The 23,245-nt window shown below is 34.8% G+C and overlaps 1 pseudogene; it reads left to right on the plus strand.

Moving 5' to 3' along the window:
• The first annotated feature begins 4,452 nt into the window (after positions 1-4,452).
• Positions 4,453-5,391, plus strand: LOC141497468 (olfactory receptor 1f45-like; annotated as a pseudogene).
• Positions 5,392-23,245: the final 17,854 nt, after the last annotated feature.

Consider the following 23,245-nt stretch of genomic DNA (forward strand, 5'->3'; position numbering starts at 1 on the left):
GGAGGGAAGGAGAAAGGAAAGAAGGAAGGAACAAAGGAACAAAGGGATGAAAGAGAGGAGGGGAGGAAAGAGGGAGGGGAGGAGTGAAGGAAGGGAAGGAGTTATGAGAGAAGAAAGGAATAAGGGAAAGAAGGAAGAAATTTCAGAAGGAAAGAAGGAAGGAGAGAATGATGGAAAGAAGGAAAGAGACCAGTAAAGAAGGAGGGAAGGAATGGAGAGAAGGAAGGAGAAAAGTAAGGAATAAGAGAAAGAAGGAAGGAAGAAAGGAAGGACAGAAGAAACCAAGGAAAATGCGATCAACAAACCAAGGAATCAAGGAACCAAGGAACCAAAGAAGGAAGGAAAGTCGGAAAGAATGAAGGAACAAAGGAAGGAGGGAAGGAAGAAAGGAGAAAGAAGGAAAACAAGCATTTTTAAGCACCTACAATGTATAATTCTGTGATAAATGCTTTACCAGTAGGCATCTCAATTTATCTTCATCCAGGGAGGTAGGTACTATTGTTATCTACATTCTATAATTGTAGAAACTGAGGCAACCTGAAGTTAAATGATATCCAGGATCACACAGCTAGTGAAACTTCTTGACTGCAGATGAATAATTCTATCTACTGATCCACATAGTTGCCTCTTAACATATAAATCCTGGAACATCAAAGCAAAAGCAGATGGAGGAATACAAAATATTAGAGCTGGAAAGAATTATAGTACATAGAAACAAAAATAGTTAGAAGTTGGAAAACTCAGAACAAGTAGGTGGTGCAGTGGATAGAGCACCAGTCCTGGAGTCAGGAGAACCTCAGTTCAAACCAGGTCTCAAACACTTAACAATTACCTAGTTGCGTGACATCGGACAAGTCGCTTAACCCCATTGCCTTGCAAAAACCAAAAATAGGCTATCTTAAAAGTCTTAATACCTTTTAAAGCTTAAGCATTCATAAAGTTTTTGTATCTGTGCTATGTATTTAAAAGATATAGAGAGACATTCTATATAGAGCATAGAATTTTAGATGAATATAAAATATCCAGGTTTAAAATGAAGGTGAGAATACAGAATGTAAGGGACAAATCAAACCTTAACCATATAGAATCTGAGAGTAAGAAGTGCTCTCAGAACAAACAACATTATAAAAGTTTTAAAAACTAAAAAAAAAAAACAGAATTAGAAGAGATGTAGGATATTACTCCGCATGCACTAAAAACAAAATGGAAGCCATAATGAAAAATATCAAGTTAAAGGGGCCCTTAAGGATCACAAATTCCATTTTTCCATATAATACTTGGGGAAGTTAAAGGCTATAAAGGTGTCAATCAAGGTCCGTCGGTGTATTCATATCATATTTGCAACTGTCATCCTGATTTTCATTCCAATGGACTTTCTACGACATAATACTTCTTCCCTTTTCCAAGTTTTAAATTTTAGAAGGGAATCCATTTGCCAAAACTGGTTAGGAAGATTGTAGTTTTCTGAGTCTCCTTTGGATGTTTCCAACTCTTTCCAAATTATTACTTGTATATTACATTGATGTTAAAAGTCTCTGAAGATCAGGTTATCAGTGGCCCAGTGGAGTGAATAGAGAGCTGGACTTGGAATTGGGAAGATCTGTAATCAAATCCATGGGTAATCATTGATTGTTATTAAAAACAACTCAACTGAATGGTTATTGTGTCACAGTATGAGGTGTTTGAAAGACAAAAAGAGAAAAAAGAAAAAACTCCCCACCCTCAACAGGCTTACATTCTATTGGGTGTTTTTACTGAGATCAGGAATGGACCATGTTCACAAATAAATAAAGAGAAACTGTTCTGTGGTTTGTCAATGAAGCCTCTATATCTGGGAATTTTCACGGGTTGTTTTTCATACATGGAATATTCTCCATCCTTTCCACCTCCTTTTCTTCCTGACATCCTTCAAGTTCCAAAGGAAACTGATCTTTTACAAGAAGTCTTTCCTCATCACTCCTAATTCAGAGCTTTCCAACTGTTGATAGTTTCCTATTTATCCAGTATATAGCTTGGTTGTACATAATTGTTCCCAAGCTGACTTCCCCATTTGACATAAATTCCTTAATTTACAGAGATTGACTTTTGCCTCTTTTTCTGACCTCAGAAATTACCCCAGTACTTGGGTACATAGTAGATGTTTAATAAATGTTTGTTGGCTGTCTGGTTATATAGCAAATAAGTAAATTCAAGAGGGAGAAAGCTCTGTCAACTGAAAGGATCTGGAAAGGCAAAAAATGGGAAGAAGCACCTCACCCATTCTGTGAATAAAGAGAGAGACTTTAAAAGTCAGTATATATTCCAAGCAGGGGGAGTGTCTTGTGCAAATGCAAAATAATGTGGAAATAAATGCTTTTGTAATTCTTAGACTTTTGTTTCTTTTATGATAATTCAACAATAAACTTTATTTTAACTGGACAATCATCATAATTAGAACCATTGTCTACAACCTCATAGACATAACATTGATCTACAAACTTTCTTTTTTTAGGTTTTTGCAAGGCAGTGGGGTTAAGTGGCTTGCCCAAGGCCACACAGCTAGGTATGTCTGAGGTCAGATTTGAACTCTGGTACTCCTGACTCCCAGGCCAGTGCTCTATCCACTGTACCACCTAGCTGCCCCAATCTACAAACTTTTAAGAACAGTTTTTGTAAGTCTTTGACTTTCCAAATATTCAAAATTTAAAGTTATGAGTAATGAATAGTTTTCAAAATATAGAAAGTTAGTAGAAGCAAATAAAATCCAGGGATATGGGATGTTACCTAGCATTGTTTATAATACTGGAGCTTTCTCTAAAATGCTTCCAGTTATCCTACGGAAGATGAATCTACATCCACATGTATACTATTACAAAAAAAAACAATTATAAGACTAGTATACAAATATGGCAACTGTACATATATAACCTGTATCAGATTCCTTGATGTCATGAGGAGGGACAAAAGAGGAGAAGGAAGAAAAATGTGGAACTCACAGTCTTACAAAAAGACAAATGCTGGACACTATCTGCATGCAGTTGGAAAAAACAAAAATAAATTAATAAAATAAACGAAAGGTAGTTATTTAAATGATCTGTGCAGTTGTCTTCAGAATCTTCAGCATAAAATAATACTAGCAAGAGGGTAGTTTTTTTCCCTTGGAATTATTTTTCTGAATTTGATCAGACAAGAGAAGGAGAATGAAATAATAATGATGAACATGAAGATTGTTTACAATGTCCCATATTCAACTGTGGATATAATGATAGATCTTTTCTTCCTACCTTTGAAACAATTCCCTATGATCTCGCTCTGCTTCCCTCCTTCTCATTTCATAGTAGCCAGATAACTTCTTTCATTATCCTTCACCTCACATATTGAGATAGCCTTTCTTTCTGGAGCAAACCCCTCTACATGTACAAGCAATCTCATTTCTACCTCATTTTTTCCAGCAGCTTGCCACTACTCCATTCTGTCACTTAGGTTCTATCTCGCCTTCACTACTGGATGCTTTCCTGATGGTGTCTATAATCAGGTGCATGTCTTCCTACTTCTCAGGAGACCTGACTTGATCCATCCATTCCTGTTACCTATCATTTTATATCACTTCCTATTTTGTGACTTGAGAATGCTGACAGCAATCTATGAAACATTTCCTTTCTTATTTTAACCTTCCATTGTCTAACTTATGATTAGATCCTTCAACTTCCTCCAAAGTAAATAACAATAAATTCCAAAGCTAATGTCTTTTTTTAAATTAATTATCATCCTTCTTGAGCTCTCTGTAGCCTTTAAGACTTTCTATTTTGTCCTAGAAGGCAGAATAAAAGAAATTACTGTGCACCTGTGTTGGGAAGATTCATGTTTCACATATCTGTTGGTGAGATTGAGTGTTTTCCTGAGGTGATAAACAGAGATGGAGAGAGTTTATAGGGTCATATATTAGGTGGTTGAAGAGGCTATGGAAGACATTCTGTTTGACCTTCTTGTTTTACAGATCAGCAAAATGAGGAACAGATGGAATAAGTGACTTGACCAAGTTCAAACAGGTAAGTAGTGATAGAACCAGATTAAAATCTGCAACCTCTGTCTTCAAATCCAACTCTATTCCTGTAGAAGAAGTCTGTCAGCTCAACAGAGGCAAATGCAGATCCACTTCCAGGAGTCAATCAATCAAATAAAAATAATTTATAAAACTCCTCTTTTATATCTCAGGCACTCTATGTTAGAATCTGAAAATAAAAAGATAAGAATTAAACAGTGCCTTTCTTCTAGGAGCTTATATTTCACTGGAACAAAAGAGGTAAGAGTCAGTTTATCTCTTCTTCCAAGTATTAAAAATACAATGTATTATTTTCATAAATAACTTAAAACAAAGTATTAAAACTGATATCTCAAACTTTAGTCCATTAATCTGTTGAATCTTTAAATTCTTCTTTCATCTCTATTCTATGCATACTTCCCAGCAGAATCATGGAAGGAGGAAATCAGTCTGGAGTCTCTGAGTTCATCCTCCTGGGACTTTCAAACCAGTCTGAACAGCAGAGATTCCTGTTGTTATTTCTTCTTATGTACCTGATCACAAGTCTAGGGAATATGCTCATCATTCTGGCCATTAGGACCAGTTCATACCTCCACACACCCATGTACTTCTTTCTTAGCAATTTGTCCCTGAATGACATCTGCTTCACCTCTACTACAGTTCCCAAGATGTTGGCAAATCATGTTTCTGGAGTAAAAGTAATTCCTTATGCAGGGTGTCTAACACAAGTATTCTTCTTCCTTCTCTTTGGGGGCATAGATATCATCCTTCTCACTGCAATGGCCTATGACCAGTATGTAGCTATCTGTGCCCCACTACATTATTCCATGATCATGACTCCAAAGATCTGTGCCCTTCTTATAGTAGTGTCCTGGATTTGAGGCTTTGCTGATGTTCTCATACACACTGTCCTTCTGACCTATCTTTCATTCTGTGGCCATAATGAAATCCCTAATTTTTTCTGTGACCTCAGTCTCCTGCTAAACTTAGCATGTACAGACACATTTATCAATGACCTAATGGTCAACACAGTGGGGATGCTCACAGTTTTAATTTCTGTCACTGGCATCCTTTTCTCCTACACTCAAATATTTTTGAATGTGTGGAGGATCCCTTCAACTGCAGGGAAATGGAAAGCATTTTCCACGTGTGGCTCCCATCTCACTGTGGTCTCTCTATTTTATGGAACAATCATTGCAGTCTACTTCACTCCCACATCGACCCACACACCTGAACAGGACAGAGTAGCAGCTGTGATGTATAATGTGGTCACTCCCATGCTGAACCCTTTCATCTACAGCCTAAGGAACAAAGATATTAAAGGGGCCTTAAGAATGATCATCACCAGGAAACCAGAACTGTCATTGTAACTATGAGATATCTTCATGGTGGGACTAAGACTGAGATAATCTCAATTCTTTGACAAATTTTCAATCAAGCTCCCTTCTGAACCTGTACCAACAGTGATATTTTGTGGTGAAAAGAACATGGGATATTGAATCAGGATTTTTGCTTATGGTTCTGGCTCTACCATTTCCTAACTGAGAAAATCATATAATTTTTCTGGGTCTCAGTTGCTTTATTCAGGAAATTCAGGGGTACTATATCATTGCACTCAGGGATACAACATAATATAGAAAAAATAGAGATCTATATTTTTACAAGAATAGAGTTGGGGAGATTAAGGAGAAGTCAAAGAATTTGCCTAGGGACTAACAAATAGGATATGTCCAAGTTGGGATTTGAACCCAGATGTTTTTGGTTTTAAAGAGAGCTCTTTGATCACTATACTACACTACCATTCTTGAAATTAAAACTATAGTAGTGGGTGGAGGTTCATTTTCCACACAGCATGAATAGAATTTTATAAGTAGTTAGGTAATATAGACATCAGGTAAATATGGAATGGGAATGTGAAGTAGTATGCTTACTTATCAATTGCACATAGCAACTTCACGAAAATTAACCATTTATTAGGGTCCTCAGAAAGAAGCATTTCAAGCCCTAGGAACACTGTTGCAATAGAAGGGACTGGTTTGGGCTCCCCTAATGCTGGCAACAAGTGCAAAGCATAGGCAATGACTTGGCAAGTAGAAAACAATTACTATCCTAAAGGAATGAATAAACTTCTACATAGAATGAAGTATAGACAAATGCAAAGCCAGGGCTATCCTAAAAATGGGGAACAAACCACTACATAATCAATACCAAAAGCAAGCAATAACCCCAGGATCAGATTCCAATCCGAGGAAAAAACTTGGATCTATATGCCCTGTGCTCCAGAAGAGTTCCATAACCACAAACCAAAAAGATCACTAAAAGAAAGTTATTATTCTAATAGGAATGATAAAAAAATACCATCTCAGAAGAATAAAGCTGTGATTTATTGCCTACATTTGAAACCTCAGAAGATTTTATGAAGTTGGCCTCAAATCTAAAACCACTTGGAAGAGCTCAAAAGGGATTTTAAAAACCAAAGAGAAGGAGAAGAAAAAATGCAGAATAGAGATTAGCCACATAGGATAAGTATGAAAAATTGACTGAAGAAATTAATTCCTTTAAAAGTAAAAATCATCAACTGGAAAAAAATATAACATGAAAAATAAAATAAATCTAAATAAAATAAACCAAGCAATGTTACTTTACTTGAGACTTTAGCTACAATTGGAAGGAGTATACTTGGGGAAGGGCAGTTATAAACTGATCATGAAGTGATTTGGATTTACATTATAGCTGAACTCATGAAGTTTGCATTTCTTGGAGAGAAGGTAGGGTATAAATTGAATCTAACTTGATCTTATTTATGACTCTTAAAAATTGTATGTCTTGGGGGCAGCTAGGAGGTGCAATGAATAGAGCAATAGCCCTGGGGTCAGGAGGACCTGAGTTCAAATATGACCTTAGTCACTTAATAATTACCTAGCTGTGTGACCTTGGGCAAGTCACTTTACTCCATTGCTTTGCAAAAAAAGTAAAAAAAAAAGAAAATGAAAATTGTATTTCTAATGAACCAGGTGACAGTAGTGTACTTGGGAAGAGGCTATGGATATGAATTCATTGTGAGATATAAAGTTTATAAATCAACCAATTAATCATTGAGAATCATCTCTCTATGAGTGCATTTATAAGGAATATATCCTCAGGTATACAAGGTATACAAGACATATAAAATTTTTTAGACCGGAAAATATGCATTATACTTGTTAGATGATAAATAACACAACACTAAAAGGCACAAAGACATATTATAGTAGCAGGAAAAAAGAAAACATATGAGCCCAGAGGAAATCATACTCTCAACATTCTTAGCTTAAAGAGGGAATAATATATATTCCCAATTGGGTTTAAAAATGTATCCTATTCAACAGGGAACTGGGGGTGAGGGGTTGGGAAAAGGGAAGATGGTACTGAAAAAAGGAAGGGCAAATAAAAGAGTAAAAGAAAAGGTAAAGTGACAAAAAGAAAAGTAAAAGGGAAAGAGAGAAAGAAAGGAAATGGGTTAACAGGGAAAAAAGGAGGTTGATCAAGACACAACAGTCAGAAGCAAAACATTGGTGAGGAGGGAAAATTGAAAGAACAGAGTAAAAAATGGAAAGACTACATGGAGGGAACTACAGTTTTAATAACCAACAATGTAAATGTGAATGGAATGAACTCTCCTATAAAATGGAAGCAAATAGTAGAGTGGATTAAAAACCAGAATCCTACAATATGTTCTTTACACAAAGCACATTTGAAGCAGGGAGATACACATAGAGTAAAGGAAAAAGTCTGGAGAAGAACATATTATGCTTCAAATAATGCAATTAAAAAAAAACAGGAATAGCAATCCTAATCTCAAAATAAACAAAAGCCAAAATAGATCTAATTAAGGAAGGAAACTATATCTTCCTAAAAGATACCATTGGTAATGAAGTAACATCAGTAGAAAACATACATGTACCAAGTAGTATAGAATCCAAATCTGTGGAGGAGAACTTAAAAGAGTTACAAGAAGACATAGACAGCAAAAAAATAGTGGTGGGGGGAGGGGATCACAACCTCTCTCCCACACAAGTAGATAAATCTGACCAGAAAATAAACAGGAAGGAAATTAAGGTGAATAGAATTTTAGGAAACTTAGATATGATAGACTTCTGAAGAAAATTCAAATCATGATGTAATAAAAATTAGATGTAATAAAGGGCCATGAAAGATAAGTCAAAAATCAATTAGTAACAAAATAACATAATTTTAAAGAATGAATGGGTAAACAACAAATCATAGAAAAATTCAGCAATTTCATCCAAGATAATGGCAGTGATTGGACATTATTCCAAAACTTGTGGGATACAGCCAAAGCACTTTCTAGGGAAAATTTTACATCTAAATATTGAAAGTGATCAATAATTGGGCATGCAATGAAAAAAGTTATTAAAGAACAAATTAAAAATCAACAATTAAATGCCAAATTAGAAATTCTGAAAATCAAAGAAGAAATTATTAAAACTAAAAGTAAAAAAAAATTATTGAATAAATCAATAAAATCAAGTTTTTTATTTTTAGTTATTAAATAAATGTTTTTTAAAAAGGAAGAAAATAATATTCTCTATCAAAAATGAAAAGATAAATTCACCTAAAGTTATAATTTGGAGTTATTTTGCCCAACTATATGCCAATGCATTTGACAATCTAAATCAAATGAATGAATATTTACAAAAATGAAGTATACTCACATTAACAGAAAAAATAATTTAAGAAATCATCAATAAGCTCCCAAAGAAAAATCTGTAGGCAAGTTGGCAATACAAGGGAATTCTACCAAACATTTAGGGGAAAATTAATTCCAATTCTATATAAGCTATTATTAAAAATAGAAGAAGGCATTATGCCAAATTCCTCTTATATTATCAATTTGGTGCTGATATCTAAAGCAGGAAGGGTCAAAACATACAAAGAAAATTATAGACCAATCTTACTAATGAATGTTGATGCATACATATTAAATAAAATTTTAACAAAGAGATATAACAACAAATTATTATTATTATGTATTATAATACAACATGATAAGTTAGGATTTGTACCAAGTAGACAGGAATGATCAATATTAGGAAAACAATCCACATAATTGACCATATAAATAACAAAAATAGGAGAAATCATATGATTATCTCAATAGATGCTGAAAAAGTCTGACAAAATACAGCACCCATTCCTATTAAAAATGAAAAATGTGTAGTACAGCAAATACTACTTGTAATGGGGATGATCTAGAAGCATTTCCAATATGAAACCAGGATGTTCCTATGTTTATTGTTCAATATTTTATGAGAAATGTTATTTTAGCAATAAGAGAAGAAAAGAAAAATCGAAGTAATTAGAATTGGTAAAGAGGAAGCAAAAACATTCACTTTTTGTAGCTGATATGAAGGTATACTTAGAGAATCATAGAAAATTAACTAAAAATTACTTGAAATAGTTATCCACTTTAGCAAAATAGAAGGATATAATCTCAGTCCAGAGATTGCCATGGACAACTTGAAAACTCAGCAGGAAAAATCAATCACACCAGGGCAGAGAGTAGAAAGAGTCCAAGCCTCAGGTATGCTGACCAAACTGCAGCTACCAAGATTGGGGTCTCAATCAGTGAATCTTCAGTGGTATTTGCTTTCTTAGTTCATAGGGTACAATTCATAATGGGGTGGGAAAGAGATTATAAGGACCTCTTTACTATTACACAGGCAATACCCTGCTGATTTGCCTAGTCAGATTTAGGTCCCAGTCTAGAAGTACCAGGAAAATGAGCAGAAGCACAGGAGTTTAGTGTCTCAGAAGAGCAGGGACCCTCATCATTGTTCCAAGGCACAAAGGAGTGCTTCTGGTCACTCACAGACCAAGACACAGTCCAGGAGAGTGTAGAAACCTCTGATTAGATCATTAGACCTTGAAAGAATTGAAAACTCACAGATCCCTTTTATAAAGCTGCAAAAAATCCCCAAAATAAACCCACATAATTCATTAATATATATGTATACATACATACATATACATATATATGACCAATAACTCCCAAAAGTAAGAGATAGAAATGGAAGTTCCATTTAAAGTAACTGTAACTCCCAAGATAAACCCAGAAACTATATGAACACAATTATAAAATCCTTTTCATCCATATAAAGTCAGTTATAAACAATAAGAAATATGCAACTGCTCATGCTTATGACAAAGAAAATATAATAAAAATGACCATTCTATATATTAAATTACCTATTCAGTGTCACACCAAACTACCAAAGTTTTATCATACAGAACTAAAAAACATATTTACAAAATTCATCTGTGGCAACAAAAGGTCAAGAATATCAAGAGAATTCAGAATCTAATGCTGAGTGAAGTGAGCAGATCCAAGAAAACAATGTACATATTAACAGCATTGTGAGATGAACAACCCTGATGGAAGCAGTTTCTCTCAGCAGTTCAGAGAGCAAGGACAACTGTATTAGACCAACTATGGACAATTTTATCCCTATCCAGAGGAGGAAAAACAAAAAACAAGATGCACAAAAACCCTTTAATAATCTGATGAACACTTTATAAAGATTATCTATTATGTATCTCTGCTGCTTAATCCTAATTCCTCATACTGAAAATAATTTATCAGTAAACATGTTTAACAAAAATATGCATGTACAATGCTAACCTGATTGCTGCTGAGGGGAGGAGGGTGGGAAGGGGAGATGGAAGGAAATTTTGTAACTTAAAATTATACATGTACACAAAGATGAAAAAAAAAGAAATAAAGAGAGAGAGAGAGAGAGAGAGAGAGAGAGAAAGGGAGGAGGGAGGGAGGAATGAAGGAAGGAAGGAAGGAAGGAAGGAAGGAAGGAAGGAAGGAAGGAAGGAAGGAAGGGAGGGAGGGAGGAAGGAAGGGAGGAAGGAAAGAAAAAAGAAAAAGAGAGAAACAAAGAAAATAAATGAAAAGAATATCAAAAGACTTGATGGGGAAAAATTGAAAAGAAAGTGGTCTAGTTATACCACATATAAAACTATATCATAAGTTGACAGTGATCAAAACTATCTGGTACTGAAAAGAAATAATGAAATGGATGAGTGAATTAGATTAGGTACATAAAAACCCAGTAGTAAATGACTAGTAATCTACTATCTGATAAACACAAAGACACTAATTTCTGAGATAAGAAGACACTATTTAATAAAACCTGCTGGTAAAACTGGAAAATGTTATGATAAAAATAAGGAACCAACCTAGAAAGGATAATATTATAGAACAATTAAGAGAAAAAGAAATTATCTGTAGGATCTATGGAGAGGGGAAAAGTTTATGACCAAACATGAGTTAGAGATTATTATAAATTACAAAATAGATAATTTCATCTAAAAAAATTTTGGCACAATGAAACTAATGCATCCAAGATTAGAAAGAAAGCAGAAAGCAAGGAAACAATTTTCACAGCCAGAATTTCTGATTCAGGACAACAAATTTATGATTACAAATCATTCTCCAATTGATAAATGATCAGAGAATCTGACCGTGCAATTTTCAGAAGAGCAACTTGAAAAGTGAACATATATAGTCATATTGAGAAATGCTCCAAATAATTATTGATTAGAAAAATGGAAATTAAACAATTCTGAGGAACGACCTCACAACTATCAATTTAGCTAAAAATGACAAAAAAGGAAAATGATGGAGGGCAACTTGGAACTACTCCCCAAAGACAATGAAATTGTCTATACCCTTTGATCCTACTACTAGGTCTAAATCCCAAAGAGATCTTAAAACATGGGGAAAGTCCCCCATGTTCAAAATATTTATGGTAGCTCTTTTTATAGTGGGAAGAAATTGTAAAGAGAGGGGATGCCCCTCAATTAGGGAATGGTTGAACAAGTTATGGTATATTATTATAATGGTCTACTATTGTTCTGTAAGAAAGTATGAAAGGGAGGAGAAGACAAGATGGCAGAGTAAAGCCAGGGACTCATCTGAGTTCTCCCCAAATCACTCCAAATACACTTAAATAATGAATACAAACAAATTCTAGGGTTGCAGAACCCATAAAAAGGCATACTAAAACAATTTTTGAAGCCCAGATAACTTGGAACATCCAGTCAAAGGGTTTAATGTAGCATAGTGAGAGAGGAGCACAGAGCAGTATGGGAAACACTGGATCAAACTGATGACAGCAATCTAGGAACTGACCACAGGGCAACTGGGTCAGTAGCAGTGGTGGCAGTTTCCAGATATCTCAGTCCAGAGATTGCTCTGGACAACTGGTAAAGTCAGCAGGAAAAATCTATCACACCAGGGTGAAGGTGGAACAGTCTAGTCCAAGCCTCAAGTGTGCTTGCCAGACCACAGCAGATCAGAAGGGGGCCTTGAGAGTCATTCAATCTTCAGTGGCAGCTGCTATCCTAGCTCATAGCCTACAATTCATAATGGGGTGAGAAAGAGATTACAAATAACCTAATTGCTATGACTCAGGCAATACTCTGTTGATTTGCCTAGTTAGTTTTAGGTCCCAGTCTTAGGTTTCCAGTCCCAGGAAGAGGAACAGAAACACAACAAAAATTAGTGCTTCAGAAAAGCAGGGACCCTCATCAGCTCCAGGACACAAAGCAGTGCTTCTGGTCACCCACAGATTACAGCATAGGCCAGGAAAGTGGTAGAAACCTTTCCTTGGATTATTAGACCTTGGAAGAATTGAAAACTCACAGATCCCTTCTATATAGTTGCAAAAAAAACAAAAAAAACAAAAACAACCTTGCTTTAAATGCATCCCCCAGCCCTAAAAGCAAAGATCAACCTTAACAAAGAGTTAAAATCAAGTTATAGCCTGGGGAAATTAGCAAACAACAGAAGAAAAAAATTCCAATCACAGAGGTTATAATGCTCACTAGGAAGATCAAAAGATACTCAGAAGAAGATAACAAGTTAAAGCTGCCCCAATAAGTCTTCAAGAAAAAATATGAATTGGTCCCAAATCATGGAAAAGCTCAAAAGGGATTTTGAAAATCAAGTAAGGAAGGTAGATAGACAAAAAATGAGAAAAGAAATGAAAGTGATGAGGGAACATCATGAAAATGAGTCAGCAGTTTTGTGAATGTAAGATATGGCCCTCAATGAACCTTCCACATGAAAACACTCCTACACAAAATTGTGAGGAAATGACCTTCAGTGAAGCTTTCTCATGCCTCATGAATATACTCCTATCTTTTTTCCTTTAGGTTTTTGCAAGGCAAATGGGGTTAAGTGGCTTGCCCAAGGCCACACAGCTAGGTAATTATTAAGTGTCTGAGACCGGATTTGAACCCAGGTACTCCTGACCCCAGGGCCAGTGCTTTATCCACTGTGCCACCTAGCCGCCCCTATGCATTTCTTTTGATCAAATTTGGAGGCATCCAATCAGAAAGGAGTCTAGTCCAGTCTGTGTTGAAATTGCCTCATTTTCCTAGGCAACCAGGGAAACTAGACAGATCTTGCTTGTAGAGAAAAAAAAAAATTAAGATAGGAGTATATTAGGGGCAGCTAGGTGGCACAGTGGATAAAGCACTGGCCCTGGGGTCAGGAGTACCTGGGTTCAAATCCGGTCTCAGATACTTAATAATTACCTAGCTGTGTGGCCTTGGGCAAGCCACTTAACCCCATTTGCCTTGCAAAAACCTAAAGGAAAAAAAAATAAGAAATGCATAATGAATGCATAAAACATCACTTTTAATAGGGTATAGATTAGCTATGAATAATTATGGTAATAAGGGATGGGAAAATATAACTTTCTAATAGGATAGAGATTAATTATGATGGAGAGGGGAATGATGAAGATTGAATTTCCCTTGTGTTGGTTGGATAGTATTAGTAAAAAAAAAAAATTGTGAATTTGTCCTATCAATCAATGATGGGATAAGAGAGAATTTAGAAGTAGAATTAAGATTAGGATAAAAGAGGCCTGCAAGCTTCTATTTTTGACACTATCTGGCTGATTCCACTTACCAACAGGGACTGTGTCCTTTTTTCTCATGAGAAAAATAAAAAGACCCTTTTCTGCTCTTGACTCAGACTCCAAACTCCTGATTTCTGTGGTTGCTATCCAACCAAGAAAACACCAAAATAATTGAAGAAAATAACATCTTAAAAAACCAGACTTGGAGCAAGGGCAGAGCCAAGTTCTCAGAGTAAGAGCAGGAATTCTCACAAGACTCTCTCCCAAACCACTCCAAATACCTGTAAATAATGATTGTAACCAAATTCTAGAATGCCAGAACTTACAAAAAGTGGGTAGTGAAACATTTTTTTCCAGTCCAAGAAAACTTAGAAGATCTGTGGGAAATGTCTGCTACACTTGGGTAAGGAAGGGCCTACAGTACAGCCCAATCTGCACCTGTACCAGAGCAAATTGACTTCAGCCATCTAGGACATCCCATGTGGTACCTGGATCTGTGGAGGGAGGGTGGAGGAGAGGGTAGTTTCCAGACTTCTCAGCCCAAGCATTGTCAAGGAAAATTGGGAAGAGCAGTGGAAAGAGTGAGAGAAGAGTTCAGTCCAGTACAATGTTCAATGCATCCCTGGGTCCACAGGGACCAGGATCAGGCCTCTGAAGACACCCATTAGGGAGTCACCCAACAGCTGCTTCCTGGGCACTCAGTCCATGGATGGTAAAGGGGTTTGGGGAGACTATACGGGTCTCTTTGGTCTCCCTGAGGCTTTGCTTATACTCAGATCCAGGTTGCAGTCTAAGCCCTGTCTCAAGAAATGGAACTTTACATCCCTAGCAGGACAGGGACCCTCCTCACAGCTCTAAGGCAGAGGGAAGTGCTTGGGGCTTTCCACACACCAGAGAACAGTCAAAGCCTCTCATAACAACTAGGACAAATTGATTCTCTGGAAGGATATCCCTAAAACAGATAAAATCCTCAAAAGCCTGGGAAAGTGTGTCCTCCACCCTGGAAGCAGAGCCCCACCATAACAAAGACTTATTAACAAATCACAGATAGGGGAAATGAGCAAACAACAGAAGAAAAAAGAAAATCAACCATAGACAATTACTTTGACCCTATGGAGGATCAAAATACACACTTAGAAGATAAAGTCAAAGCGCCATAATCCAAAGCCTCCAAGAACTGAATGAAGGGGGCAGCTAAATGACTCAGTGGATAGAGCACCAACCCTGAAGTCAGGAGAACCTGAGTTCAAATTTGACTTCAGACACTTAATGATTACCTAGGTGACCTTAGACAAGTCACTTAATTCCATTGCCTTAAATAAGTAAAATTTATAAAAAAGAAAAATAGAAATTGGTCTTAGGCTATGAAAGTGAAAGAATTATACCTTTTTTTTCTGCAGTACATGGAACCAACAAAACCATTGACTATGCTCTAGAGCATTAAAAACCTCATAATCAAATGTAGAAAAGCAGAAATATTGAATATATCCTTTTCATACCTTGATATAACAAAAATCATGAGTAATCCTGGGCCATAGAGAGAGAGATCTAAAACTAATTGAAAACTAAATAACCTCATTTTAAAGAATGAGTGGGTCAAACAACAAATCATAGAATGAATTAATGATTTCATCCAAGACAATGACAATAATGAGACAACATACCAAAACTTATTGGATACATTCAAAGCAATTGTTAGGGGACATAATATCTCTAAATGTTTAAATGAATAAAATAGAGAAAGAGCAAATCAGTCAAGTGAACATTCTACTATAAAAATTAGAGAAAGAACAAATTAAAACCACCAATTTAAATACCAAATGGAATTCTAAAAATTAAAAGATAAATTAATAAAATCGAAAGCAAAAAATTATTGAACTAATGAATAAAACCAAGAGTTGGTTCTATTAAAAAAAGAATAAAAGAGATAGAACTTTGGTTAATTTGATTAAAACAAGAAAGAAGAAAATCAGATTACTAATTACTAGTATCAAAAAATGAAAAAGGGTGAATTCACCACCAATGAGGAAGAAACTAAAATAATAATTCAGAACTATTTTCCCAAAGTGTATGCAAATAAATTTGATAATCTAAGTGAAATGGATATTTACAAAAATATAAATTGCCTTGGTTAAATGAAGAGGAAGTTAAATGCCTAAATAACCCAATCTTAGAAAAAAATAAATTCAACAAGGCATCAAAGAACTCCCTAAGAAAAAAAAAATCTCAGGGCCACGTGGATTCACAAGTGAATTCTGTCAAACATTCAAGGAACACTTGATTCCAATTCTATATAAATTATTTGAAAAAAATAGGTGAATTTGGAATTGTTCCTAATTTCTTCCATGGCATCAATATGATATTGATACCTAATCCAGGAAGAGTTAAAATGGAGAAAGAAAATTATTGACCAATTTCCCTAATGAAAATAAATGCAAAAATTTTAAATAAAATCTTAGCAAAGTCATTACAGCAAGTTATTACTAGGATAATACATTGCCACCATGCAGGATTTATTCCAGGAATGAAGGATTGTTTCAATATTAGGAAAACTGTCAGCATAATTGATTATATCAATAACAAACCTAAAAGAAATTTTATGATTATCTCAATAGATACTGAAAAAGTCTTAGATAAAATACAGCACCCATTCCTACTGAAAACACTACAGAACATAGGAATAAATGGATTGTTCCTTAAAATGATAAGTGGTATTGATCTGAAACTATCAATGGACATTATATGCAATGAGGATGAGCTAGAAACATTCCCAAAAGATGAGGAGTTAAACAAGAATGCCCCTTAACACCACTATTAAGAAAAAGAAATTAAAGGGATTAGAATTGGGAAGGAAAAAAAAATAAAGTTCTTTGCAAATGGCATGATGATATACCCAGGCAACTCTAAAAGAAATCTAAAAAATGATTGGAAACAATTAGCAACTTTAGCAAAGTCACAAGGAATAAAATAAACCTACATAAATCCTGAGCATTTCTATATATTACTAACAAGATACAGCAGCAAGGGTTATAAAGAGAAATCCCATTTAAACAACAACATAAAATACTTGGGAGTCTACCTGCTCAGAGAGCCTCAGATACTCTATGAAAATATACTATAAAATTCTTTTCACACAAATAAAATAAGATCCAAATAATTGCTCATGGGTAGGCCCAGATAATATAATATAATAAAAAAATGACAATTCTACCTAAATTAAATTACTTATTTTCTTGCCATACCAATCAAACTTCCAAAAAGTTGTTTTAATGAGCTAAAAAAGGAACTAAATTTATATGGAGAATGGAGAATCAAAGTCAAGAATATCAAAGGATTTAATGAAAAAAATGCAAAAGAAAGTAGCTTAGCCTTAATTATAGTATAAATCATCAGTCACCATAATAACTGTCTCGTACTAGCTAAGAAACAGATCAGTGGAATAGATTAGGTGCAAAAGAGACAATAGGAAATGATTAGAGGAAGCTGCTGTTTCATAAACCTAAACAGTTCATCTTCTGGGATAAGAACTCATTCTTTGATTAAAAATTACTGAGAAAATTGGAAGTTAGTATGGTAGAAATTAGGATTAGACCAACATCTCACACCCTATACCAAAGTAAGATCAAAATGGATGCAGGATTTAGACGTAAAAGACAATATTATAAGTAAATTAGAAGAAGGAATAGCTTACCTGTCAGACCTATGGAAAGGCGAGCAATTTATGACCAAGAAGAGATAGAGAACATTATGAAAAACAAACTGGATAATTTTGATTACATTTAATTAAAAAATACTTTTACACATACTAAACCACTCTAAGATCAAAAGAAAGGAAGTCAATTGGGAAACAATTTTTGCAATTTGTGTTTCTGACAAAGGACACATTTCTAAAATAGATAAAGAACTAAGTCAAACTTATAAAAAAAAAGCCAATCCCAATTGACAAATTGTCAAAGGATATGCAAAGGCATTTTTCAGATGAGGAAATTAACCTGATCTATAGTCTTATGAAAAAATTTTCTAAATAATTGCTGATTAGAGAAATGTAAATTAAAGCATCTCTAAGGTTCCACCTCACACCTCTAGGATTGACCAATATGATTGGTAAGGATAGTGATCAATGTTGGAAGGGATGTGGGAAATCTGGGACACTAATGCATTGTTGGTGGAGCTGTGAACTGATCAAAAGGTATGCACACATTTTATTGCCCTTTGGGCATAACTCCAAATTGGAGAGGAATTTGGAATTATGCCCAAAGGGCAATAAAACCTGTATACACTTTGATTCAGCAATACTACCACTGGGTCTGTATCCTGAAGAGATTATGAAAAAGAATAAAACCCCACATATCCAAAAGTATTTATAGTAGTTCTGCTTGTAGTGGCAAAGAATTGGAAATTGAGGGGATGTCCATCAGTTGGGGAATGGCTGAACAAATTGTAGTATATTTATATGATGGATGGTTCTATTAGAAATCGTGAGGGATGGGATTTCAGAGAAGCTTGGAAAGACTTGCATGAACTGATGATGAGTGAGATGAGGAGAACTAGGAGAACACTTTATTCCTTAACGGCAACATGGGGTGATGATTAACCTTGATGGACATGCTCACTCTTTCAGTGCAATGATGTGGGACAACAGTTAAGGGATCCGTGATAGAGAATAACATCTGTATGCAGAGAAGGAACTAGAGATTAAATGAAGACCAAAGATTATTAGCTTCGATTGTTAAAAAGTTGTCTTATATATTACATAATCTTGCTATCTCTAATATTTTCTTTCTTCCTTATGGATATGTTTTTTCTCTCAGCACATTCAATTTTGATCTATGCATATCTATGGAAACATATATAAAGACTGTATCAGAATGCCTTCTTTTGGGGATAAGGGGAGGGAGGGAAGGGGGAAATTTATAAAATTCAAAACCCTGCAAAAATGATTGGTAGAATCTACTATTGTATATAAATAGAAAACAAATAAAATGTTTATATAAATAAAATTATATGATTACAAAAACCCTTTCAGTTCTAAATTTATGATACTATGAATTTACATTTTGAACTTTCTGATTCTATCTGCTTGGAAAGGAATATAGGTGGGGTAGGGTAGTGAAAGATTTGCTGATCTATATCCTAAAAATGAAGAAGAGACATACAAAGGCTCCCACAGTCAAGAAGTTTCTGATGCAATGCTCTATGACTCCTAGCAATGAATATTTTATATTATATATTACAAGAACTTTCCTAGTTCCTATGCACTATATACATCTATATAGTGCAAATACTTTAAAGCAAGCTCTAAGTTTGATTACATTTATTTTTTATTTAAGGCAACAGGCTTAAATGACTTGCCCTAGGTCACAGTTAGGCAATTATTAAGTGTCTGAGGCCGTATTTAAACTCTGATCCTCCTGACTCCAGGGCCAGTTCTCTATCCACTGATTGAAGAATTATAATTTTATCTACTGTTCCACCTAGTTGTTTCTTAAAACATAAAGCCTACACCATCATATCAAAGCTGGACAGTAGAATATAAAATATTAGAGCTGGGAAGAATTATAGCATATGGAAACAAAAACTTTAGAACATGGAAAACACTCCAAGTCCAGGGTATCCTAAAAGTACCATTTAAAGTTTAATCAATCTTAAAGCTTTGGTATTTCTGCCAAGTATCCCAAAAATTCCAAAATTATGAAGTATGGAATATAAAATGTCAAGATTTAAATGAAACTGAGAACAGGAATGTTTCAATAGAGAATCTAAAGGCAGGAAAATGCTCTCAGAACATATTTAGTTATAAAGTTTTCAGGGACTGATAAAAACACTTCAAGATATAGAAGAGGCCACAGTCTTCTGACCATGGCCCAGTCAACATTGCTTCACTGTTCTTTTATCTCTATCTCTCTCTTTCTCTCTTTCTTCCTATCCCTTTATATGTCTTGCAACCTTTTTAATAAATTTTTGTTTTATTTCCACCCTTGGTTTACTGAGTCTAAATAATGATTCCTCTTAGGCAGAACTCAAGTAGCCAGTGGCTACATAATGACAAGCCAACTAAGATGGAAATCTCTGCCCAGACTTGGGAAATTGGATTGAGCTCCATAGGTGAGAAGCATACCCCTTTTTTAGAGTTTTTAAAAAAAATTTTAGATTTAGATTTTCTAGATTTTTAGAAAAGTAGGAAAATTGTTGGACCTAGCCCTCTTTCTGTATCCCCTTTTTCCCAGAAAATGGAAAAAGGTTGAGTTTTGTGGGGAGTCAGCTAAGTTGATCCCATGTGGTGTTTTGAAGGACCCCTTGTGTGGGCCTGCCCTGTTTTCAGACTGACTAGGGGAAAAGGCAATTCTGAGGTGTATTTGGTTTATACCCCACTGTGAAGTAAGGGTTGTTGAGGAAGAACATTTGATAAATGTCCAATTGACATGTTTGCCTACCTATAGATTGATGGAGAATTAAAATATGGGGGAAAACCTGCTGCATACTTGCCCCTTGGAAGGAATTAGATTTGATAAAAGCAAACACCTGAGCTCCTAGAAATCCTCTTTGGGTAGAATTTTTTTCTCTTTCTCTTTGAAATGCTCTCTCTCATTCTCTGTGGCCCCCACCCTCTGCAAGGGGAGGGAGGGAAGGAGGAGGAAAATCTTCCCTTTTAGAACTTAAAAACTCAAACCTATGTCTCAGATGGAATGCATACTTCTTTGCAGGAAGGGTAAGGCCACCCAAAGCTTGTCTTAGAAAACAGGGAACCCCCATGCCTTTTTATGGGTTGGGGGGGCAACAACCATGTTTTCAATTGATTCTAAAAGTTATTTTTTGACTGATCTTAATTGGTACATTCAAAAAATATATGAATATATGTGTGTGTATGTGTGTGTGTGTGTGTGTGTATTTAAACATCAATTGGATGTTTTCACATCTCTCCACTGGCCTGAAGAGGTGGGAAAACTTTTCTACATTCTGAGGTCTGGTACTGACCAGGGTATCAATATCACCTTGGTAAATTTGATAATTTGATACAAGAGTTGTGTCTGTGTCTAAACTCCTGTGTCTGTGGGTGAGTAATTCAGATATGAAATAGTTACAGTTACCTGATTTAAATGTTAGTCCTTTTAGTTTGGGTTTTAAATTTGATTGCTTGAAAGGATCTAATTTAAGTAATTATTGAAGTTGGTATCTGAGCCAATCCCCTTATACCTTTTGAAAGTTTGTAAGTGGCAAAATTTGTGAAATGATTTCAGCTGAGAGCTAAGCTTTTGTTAACCTAATATTGATTGAAGGTTGCATTCAATTTATGTTAATTGAGATTTAAGGTTTAGTAAATATAGAATTCTTGCCCTCAAGAGACTTTGAAAACAGGGCGGGAAAGCCTTTAATAGTGAAAAAGTCACCACCTTTTGTTCAAAAAAAGAAAGTATCTGAGAGCTAAATGAGAATAATTTAGTCACCTTTGAAAGTTTTGTAACAAATCTTGAGAATTTATATTTGTTATTAAGAAGGAAAATATAATTGGGATAAATTGTATGTCAAGTATTTGGGCATATTGAATCATATATAATATATATTTACTGATTTCTTTTGAGAAAGAGAAATATTATACTAAATTTTGAAATCTTACCTGTTTTGATTGTTAAATTGATAGACATTGTCAACAATCTCACAAGGTCTTTTGTTGGTAAAGGAAGAAAGTTCATGGTAATCTTTGTTTTATCTATCATCACATGTTTATGGAAGGAAAGATATATTTATATGTATTTATCAGTTATGTGATATTCTAATGTAACTTCAATGAAATTATATTAAAAGTGTTTGGTTCTCTTCTGAGCTATTTGAATATTGTAATGTTAAAGCATGGAATTAACATGTGATGGCTTTGAAGGGGTAGTGAGGGAAATATAAATTAAGACCCCTTCTGGGATAAATCTATGGATTCACGTATGCTAACGCATGTTTTTTTAATTGACTTGATGCCAGCTTGTTTTTACTATTGTTTAATTGCATTTAGAATCAATAACACATGTTAGAAATTTAAGGTTACCTAAGATAGGTATACCTAAGATAAGGATACCTAAGAATTCTGAAAGTAATAATTTATATTTTTGAAGATGGCTAGTAGTTAAAAATTTATGTATAGGACTAAACTCGTTATTTTCTTTGAGGGAAAAGCACCTATGTAGCATAAGGAAGATAAAATAATGATGATGATTTGAGATGTCTCTGGCAATCTCTAGTCAATGTGTGAGAAGTATGAAGATAATGGACAAACCCTTAGCCAGAAGGAGAAGTTTAGTTATGTTTAGTTCAAACATTTTATAAAAAGTATGAATTAGGATTATTGTGTTTTTACATATTAAAATCTATTTATTGCATTTCATTTACAACACATGAGCAACAATTGAATAATTGGGTTTTTCCCCCTGAATCTCTTATACAAAATTGCAGTCTGGCATACTCTTGGTTCTCCTTAGTACTCAAATAACCTGAAGCCCTGGTTATAGGCAATTGCTATATTACAACACATTGATAATCGATCTGCCTGACATCAGGTATGTTAAGGTAGAATGACAATATGCCAATGAAGCCATTTAGCCCTATGGGTTTTGATTTTTAAATGGTGCAAATGGACTTAGTGACCTTTGAAAGATCAGCCCTAGACTCAACTGGGGTAGAATTCTCTTAAAGGAATCCTTCACCTGGCTCATTGAAAAAGATTATCTGCCTGACTTCATAAGGGAACATATCCTCGTGTTCCTTTATGCTCTATTATAGCAAATTGCCATGATCATTCCAGTTACATCATAATTAAATATGAGAGATAGTGCCTATTGGTATATTTTTAAGTGCTTTAAAGAGAGATCCATTCTTCAACTGGAATTTTTGTTCATTCTGAACATGGTTAAAGCTAAAATAGAAAATTCTGTTGCAAACTACGTTTTAGACATGTGCAGTTATTAAAATGCCTTTTCAGTACATTTGTTCATACTATTTTCAAGCTTTTGTTTACAAATTATGTGACATCCATCATTGAATCTGTGTTGTATTGGAACTCATGTTTTTATAAAAGGTATTTTGATAATGGCTTAGGCTCATAAAGTATAATTCTAGCCCCTTATAGACCTAGTTTTTTCCCTAATTATTGGACCTCTATTAAATAACCTTTTCTGTTACAATATCTGATTTTTGTTTACTCAATTTTTTTCCTTTGCGTTTTGTTTCTCTTCGCTGTATAGCTCCAAGACCAGGCTCTGTAGGATGCCCACCAGCTGTTCTGGCCAATCATTCTCTG

Source organism: Macrotis lagotis, chromosome X (genome assembly GCF_037893015.1).
Source record: "Macrotis lagotis isolate mMagLag1 chromosome X, bilby.v1.9.chrom.fasta, whole genome shotgun sequence".
NCBI lineage: Eukaryota > Metazoa > Chordata > Mammalia > Peramelemorphia > Peramelidae > Macrotis > Macrotis lagotis.